The following is an 8,843-nucleotide window of genomic DNA, read 5'->3' as shown; positions in this document are numbered from 1 at the left end:
TTTTTCTATTTTACAAAATAAAATTTATCTTAAAAGTTAAAACATGTTTGATTTCACACGTTTCAATATAAAAATTTAGAAACAATTTAATTTATAAAAATTTTATATCTAAAATTTGAATACTAATCAATATTCCTATTGTTTATACTAACAAAGCAGAATAATAAAATTTAATTATTTTCTCATTTACTTACATCATTATAAACTAATTTTTATAAATAATATGAAATTTCGATAATTTTCCTCTTAAATAAAGGTTGTAAGTAAAACATTTCATTTTAAATTTAAACAATAATAAAAAAAATTGAAACAGTTGATCTCAATATTTCAGTGTATCTAAACATCCTATTGTTCTTTGCAAACATGTCATTCTATAATTTAATTTGTTATAGAATGTTTTAACTCTTCAATGCTAGTATTAGAACTTTTCAGTTAGTATTATATTTTATTATTCTCATTAATAATTTTTTACTTAATAGTTAAATTTTGTAATTTCAAATACTATTAAAATACTTAGAGAGTCGTACTTTTTACTCTAAGTTCTTACCTTTGAACTAAATATCATCATAGTTCATTATTAAAAAATCAACGATTTATTTTAAAACTATTAATTAAAATATATGGTTTTTTAAATAAACTAATTATTTTTCTATATTAATTTTTTTAAAGACAAAACTTAGCTACAATTACTTAGGTATGGTTCTTACTATTTTCCAATGAAAATGTGACAAATATACTTAAATATCATTTAGTGAGTGAAAATAAGAGAAATTTACGTACGTGTAAAGAAAATTATACATTTATAATATTTTCATTGAGAAATAGTAATAACCACACCTACAGAATTGTACATAAGTTTTGTTCTTTCTTTAATATACAATTTATTTAAATCCATGAGTCAAATTTATTTAAAATTCATCTATTACTTTTAAAAACTTTTAACTAACAATTTAAATTTATTTAATTCTCATTTAAACCATAATCAATAAAATGAATTGATTGTATTTAAAAGTAAAATGTAATATTTAAATACAGCTTCTTTTTTTTAAATAAGGTTAAAATATATAGATTAAAAAACGGTACACAAAAAAATATATAAATAAGGTTTAACCAAATGAAATACAATACATAAAAAAGTTTGAAAATTAAATGGATGATTATGTCAACATAATATTATTACTAACATTTTGTCCATTCATCAACCATGGTAAGAATTACCTACCAAGACTGTATGAAGGCCCAAGGATTTTCCTGTCTGAATATTGCGGATACTGTCATCAAAGAACAACTACAAAAGGAAAAGTTACTAAATAAATACATAATTTGATAGCACAAAGTCAGAAAAATGATAATAAGCTAATTATAAAATCGTACTGTTAATGGTCAATGTTAATGGTTAATCAAACCCAACAAAACTTAAAAGTAGTATAACAATTTAGTGCAAAATCAACAAAAGCAGAAAATATATAATGTATAGACTTATTTGGCAAGTCATGTCCATAGATTATCTTAAAATGCTTCTTGTGCTTCTAGTTGAACTTAGAGTAGTAGTAGGAACTTCAACCTCAGCAGGTGAATGTCTAGTTGGAAAATGTGTAGGTGAAATGTCAACAACTGAACTTCTTTGACTCATAGACACCATAACCACATCGATATTTTGAACTCCAACAAACAAAGTGAAATAATATGCATATATATATCAAGACCTTGAAATAAAATGCTGATATATATATATATATATATATATATATATATATATATATATATATATATATATATATATATATATATATATATATATGTTGATACACAGAAATAAACATAAACAGACAAATTATAATGACAAGTGATTAGCTTACCCGTATGAATCCCGACTCCATGCCTCCAGAAATAACAATAATAGGAGATTATTGCAAGTGATGCACATCAATTTTTTCCATATTATATGTGCATATGCGACAATCATGCCTGAAGCAAAATACATTGTTGACAAAAAGGTAAAAATTTAACATTCAACAATTTTATGAATAAAAAATTGAAGAAAATAAGTATGAAGAATAAAAAAAAATCAAATCAAACCCATGCCTAAAACTTCAACTTGGTTATATCAATACCTAAAACATCTTCAAATATATCTTCAAAGTTATTTTCTGCATAAACATTGGAAGTAAAGAATAATGAAAAAAAAATAAGAAAGTCAATCTTCAAAACTTCAACTTGGTTATTTTCTTCAAATCCCTAATACATAAATATTGATGCTTTATCCAGAGGCTAGGAAGGAGTGAAATAAGTGAGAAAAGGAGAATGGGTTTTCGAATGAGAAACGAAATGGGGCGGCGGAGGTGTTAGGGTTTGTGGGGGAAAAGAGATAGAAATGAAGTGAGTTTTGATTCACAAACACTGTAAATCTTAGGGTCAATCTACAGAAACAAATGAAGTGTTTGTTTGATTTGGAAGATGAATGGTTGCTGTAAGTTAAAAATATAAGAAACATAAAACCTGCAAACGAAAATTCCTAAGTGCGTCGGCGCAGATCGGAGCTGAGAGATGGTGTCAGAGGTGTCAGTCGGAGAAGGTGACTTAACGAATCCGATTTGATGAATCTAGGAAGATGAACGGTGAACCGATATGGCGATTTAGGGTTTTGAAAGAAAGAGAGAAGAGAGAGGGGAAAGGGTTACACGATAAAGGGGAAAGGGTTAGGCGATTTAGGATTTAGGATTTGAATTTGAAATTGGGCCAATGAAATATGAACAGGTGTAACATTCTTTGAGGATAGTTGAAAAAAGTAGTGCTTAATTTGTTAATTACTTTTATGTCCAAGTTGCAGTGCAAATTTATTTTGATGAAAGGATATTTTAGTCTCTTTGGTCAATTGCTTAGTATATGCTTGATAGTAGATAGTAGAATAGTAGATAGTAGATAGTAGATAGATAGTAGATATTTTAGTCTCTTTGGTCAATTGCTTAGTATATGCTTGATAGTAGATGTTTCAAAATAATCGATTAGTTGATTGAAACATTTTTTTAAGGTCTTTTGAATTATGTTTTGGCCTCTCAACTTATGAAAACCGCTAAGCTCAATTGTAATTAAGTTTAAACAACAAAGATCTGTTTTAGAATACCAAGTTAATTTAAAAAATTCGACAATATGGTATTAGGAGTACTACTAGATGAGGTTCTTAATTATTTCATATTAAGTTTAAACCCATAAATCAAAATAAAAATTTTATTCAATGCCCTTACTCTATTTCACAAGATGTGAGACTAGATAAACTAATTGAAGCCAAGTTAAATGATTCAAAACCTAAATTTACTAGACCCTTAAATTAGTACCCTCGCCCCAAACCCCCAAAACTTATCAAAAAAACCATTTTATCCTTTCCCAAACACCACACTACCAACTAGACCCACTACGACCACTACAAATACAAGAAAAACCCCAAATTATTTCCCTGCCCATAAACATGCATCATAAAAACTCATTTTACTCATAATAGAGGATGCTAATCCCATTGAAACCAAAAAGACAAATTAAATTTCTGACTTAGTGGAAGTTGAGACGAAAACAAAATAAACAAACTAATTTTGAACCACTTATAGGGTGGTCGCTTGTAAAACACCACATGTAAGTTTATAAACTTTTGCTTACTACTTAAGTTTGCTCATGAGTCTTATTGAAATTCTGGTGCAGCATTTAACATTCCGATTTTTATTAATATTTTTATTAATTATATTAGTAATTATATTATTTGGTATTTTTAATAATTATTTGCATAATTTAGTCACTTCTGATGTTTATTGAAATTTTCGCATTTTGGTACGATTTAGTCGGTACTAGTTTGGGATAGCGGATCAATATTTCATCGAAAATTTTAATATTTTTAGTATTAGAAATATTAATGAGTTAATATTTAGCGTTTTGGGAATTTTCCGAGTAATTAAAATTTGACCGGAAATATGAGACATTGAGTTATTAGAGGGTTTTATCAGTATTTATTTTACTATTTTATTTGACTTTATTTGGTGTGTTAATTAATTAATTGATTGTTAGATAGTATAATAATTGATTATATTAATTAACTTGATGTGTATATTTGTATCTATTTAATTATTGGTGTTATTTAATTTAGTAGATAAAATAGAAATAATAAATAGATTATATTATATTGGGCTTATTTGTGGGAGTTAGAAGTAAATAGGGAGTGTTATAATTATGCCCATATTGTGTAATTGGTAAGGGTTAGGAAGTGAGGTACAACATTCCTCTTCATTCCTTTTCATTTTCCACGAGTAGAGAAGAAAAGAGGCAGAGAAGATAAAAAGAGAAAAGGGGAAGAACAAAGGGGAGCTAGGGTTTGGAGGAGACATTGAAGAGGTAAGGGGGGAAATCCTTATTATTATGGGTTAGTACGATTGGGTCAATGGGTAGAAACATGTTTAGGTTGAAATCCGTAATTTGTATGGTTTTGACATTGTTAGGTTTTGATGAGTAACTCTTGAATATGTGATGGTTAATTTTGTTTGGAATTAATCAGTTAGATCCATTTAGTGTTAAATTAAAATAGATTAATTTGTGAGAACTTGAAAACCTATTTAAGCTATTAGGTGATATTTAGTTGGAATTAAATGGAAATGTGATAGTTTCTGCAAGTGTTATACAAACTCCTTCCCTAAGTGCCATATACTCCTTTCCATATTGTAGCCAAAGAAATAGAATAAGTGTATATATAATGGTACTGTAGCGATGCTGTTAGTGAAGTGGAGTATAGCATTTTATACTGTAGCGTGATAAACCAATTTCAATTTATTGACATATACATACATTATTTTACTACCTTACTGAGTTTATATATATATATATATATATATATATATATATATATATATATATATATATATATATATATATATATATATATATATATATATATATATATATATATATATATATATATATATATATATATATATATATATATATATATATATATATATATATATATATATATATATATATATATATATATATATATATATATATATATATATATATATATATATATATATATATATATATATATATATACTCAAGTTTTCTAATATATTGAAGTTTTCTAATATATATTATTTCATTAGTTTATAATAATAATAATGATTTAGTATTATTAAGTATAATTAATTTTAGAGGTTTTGAGTTAGATATAATTATTTGGGTTTTCATTCAAAGTGTTAGGAAGCATAATTATGAGATGATTTATATAATTGAAACAATAGGATAATGAAATTGTGAAACAGTAGCAATTATAGAACAAATGTAATTCAAAACAGTCCTGTTTGACCAAAATAGCTGAATTAAGCGGTATAATTAGTTGTCTGGAATTTGATGAAAATTTACGTGGTAGCTAAGTTTAATTAGGAGATTAACGTGGTAGTGTTATTTTATTGAAATTGTGCTATTTACAAACCGACCGAAATAGTGTCGATTTGAATATCTTTTATATTAAAATGTTGGTTTTGTAATAGAAAATGAAATAGTAAATTGGAACTAATGAAGTGTATTTATCAATTAGTTGATTTACTTAATAGTTAAATTAATTTTAATAAGTATAATTGATTGGAATATAATAGATATTGAATTGATTATTTGTTTGTCGGTAACTTACGGTATTTTGGAAAGTTTGACCGTAATTGTATTTTGGCCAATACTAATGAATTGATACTTGGTTTGGAAGTATATTATTATATTTTGTTGGCAATATGAATTAACATGAGATAGTATGATTTACTAGTGTTAATTGTATTTTGTGAATCATAATCGAATATTGCTTCTATTATGTGGATTGATATCAATGTGTTGTGAATGTTGTGTACAATTTGATATATAATTCATAGAGTTGAATTATTATGGGTATGCGGTAAGTTAAGATTGATGAGATGATCTTAATTGCATAGTTGGTTTGTAATTGTACATTCATTCATGGCATAGTCGGCTTTATTGTGGAAGCGGTGAAACTATGGGTTCACATGGTAATAGACGGTGATCCTTGAATGGAAATAGACGTAGAATACGTTGATCCTTAATTAGAAACATACGTGGTGGCTTAGGTCTTGTCCGGATCGGAAGCGTGGCTTGGATTCTAGATATTGAATCGGAAAGCGGTGAAACGTTGGGTTCACATTGCGGTACCACATGCATAGCGTCACATATCTTGCATTGAGTCACATTAGAATTATGCGATAATTGAATATGTGAAGTTGATGTAGTTGTGATATGTGTATGAGCTTGATAATCGAAATGAGTGATGTTTGAATACATATTTGATTAAATGTGTGAATAGGTGATAATTATGGTTGCGTGCATAATTGAGAATATAATATTGGAATTGAAATATTATACTCTTTATACTTGTTGTATAGTTGATAACATGTGAAATATAGATTGATTATTATTATCTACATGGTTATACATAGTGTGATTAATTACTTGAATTGTTGATTTAACCATTGTATCTTATTATACTTTCTTCATAATGATTCATATTCGCACCCTTCTGTTTTAATGTTACCCTCGTTTGGTGACATGCAGGTTCTGGAGTTTAGTAGCTCGTGCGTGATCTAGTCGGAGATTCTTCCGTGTTTGTTGGAGATTAGGTAGTGAGTCCATGCTCTGGTCATGTAACACTGGGTAGACTAGTCATGTTGAACTCATGTTTCTATTTGGTTATGTATTATGCTATGACTTGAGAATCTGTTTATTTGGCTACTTGTTGTTGAGAGGCTTTTAAGCCAAATATTCTGATTATGGTTTATTTTATGTTAAGATGATTATTGAGATATGATTTATGGTATGGGACATGAATCATTTTATGAAATGCATGAATATTTTAGTATTTTCCGCTGTGATTGCATATTCTGTGTAAATTGTAATTAAATGTTTAGGTGTTATTTAAAATGACCAGGTGTATTGTATATTGTAGATAAATGCTGTCAGTTTTTTAAAAGCTTTTAGTTTTTGAAAACATCGATGTGACGCCCTTTTGAATTATATGCATGCTTATTCTCTGATTATATGCTTATTTATTTTGGGGTATAAAAGGGGTGTTACACAACAGACCCATATGTCCTATAAGATGTCGAGACATCTGGTCTGTCATGAAGTACACATGCAACATATAAACAATTTCACGCAGTACTAAAAGGTAAAGAACACAAGTGATTGTTAATCCAGTTCGGAGCAACTCTCCTACTCTGGGGGCATACCAAACCAGGACTGAAGTTCACTATCAGCAGTACCAATTCGAAGCTAAACACCCTCCAGTTTACAACTTCTCACTTAATCACTACCCAATGCAATACTTCTACCTAAGACTCACTTAGGTATGATGCCCTCCTCAAATCCCTTCAATCACAATTAGTGATACCCTACAATATCAAACAATCGCAGAAGACTCACTTCCATGACAATACCTAGCCAAGACTCTTGACTAAGAACAATAACTTAGAGTTGCTTCATAGCTTCCTATAAAAACAACACACCTCTTCCCTATACAGACCTTTTATTCTTCATCCAGTGAAAACATTTCATTGTGATCAGTGCATTATCCGTTATCAATCTTCCTTTAACAAAAGCGCTCTTTTCTTCGCAAATGACAGATGGCATAATACTTTTCAACCTATTAGCAATAGATTTCTTAACTGCTTTCATTACTACATTGCACCGACTTATGGGACGAAATTCATGTGGGAAGCGAGGGTTTTTAATCTTCGAGATTAAGGTTATAAAAGTGGAATTAAGTTCAGCGGGGTCACGATGGTTATTGAGAACATCCAGCACTACCTTTACAACATCGTTTCCAACCGTATTCCAATATTTCTGAAAAAACAAAGCAGGCAGACCGTCGGGGCCAAAAGAGGAAATATCACAATAGAAGGATTGGTACTAAAATCTGTTGCAAATATCTGAACCCAAATCACAGAGAAGATATCACGATCTTGCCAAATCATCATTGAAAACCACACTCAATTAAAATCAAATCTAAACTTTTAATAAGTTGCATAGAATCATTCCAAAATTAAAACTCAATCAAAGAGTTAAGGATAACAAAAAAGGGACGGAAAAAATTACAAAACGGAAGGAGTAGAAGAAGAATCGGTTAAAACTTTAGCCGAAATCTCAGCAACAGAATTTCTCGCAAAAGACTTAGGTTTCGGAACCGAAACCCTAAGCCCCCTCTCTTGCTCTACCGCCCGCTGTCCTCAAAGCTGGTACATAGAAAAAAGCAAAAAGGAACGAGATTAGAAGAAGTAGATCGGAAAACTCGGAGCTTCAAAACGGCAAGGCGAGGTATTTCAGAAACTCAAATTTATGTGAAATTGTTGAGATTGAATGTTTGAGTATTATGGAACTTGAGCTTGATTAGATTTTTGTGGTATTTAAATGTTGATTTGGGACTGAATTATTGGGGTTTAGGGTTTGTTTCTGATTTGGGTTTTTTCTGGGTTTTTGGTGAAGATAGAAAACGAGAGGATAAGAGAGTGAAAGTTAATGAAGAATGAAATGGAAATGGAAATAGAAGGAGATGAGAAAAACAGCCCTGAGTTAACATACATTCTCCGTCGCTTTACATCCCGGCTGCCCATTTTGGACATACAGATAAACGGCCCGAGGCGAGACCTTGGGAGCAGTTTGATTAGATCAAACATACCATAGTTACGCAAGCGCACCATAACATATGTTCCTTCCCACACCTGAACCGAACGGATCAAAGGTGTCATCCATTGGGCCCAAAGCCCATACTACTCACACCCCTCCCGTTTTACTCGTTTTTACAAAAGCCATGT

The sequence above is a fragment of the Vicia villosa genome, linkage group LG3, assembly GCF_029867415.1.
Source record: "Vicia villosa cultivar HV-30 ecotype Madison, WI linkage group LG3, Vvil1.0, whole genome shotgun sequence".
Classification (NCBI taxonomy): Eukaryota; Viridiplantae; Streptophyta; class Magnoliopsida; order Fabales; family Fabaceae; genus Vicia; species Vicia villosa.
The sequence above is the reverse complement of the archived record's forward strand: the minus strand, read 5'-3'. Positions refer to the sequence as shown.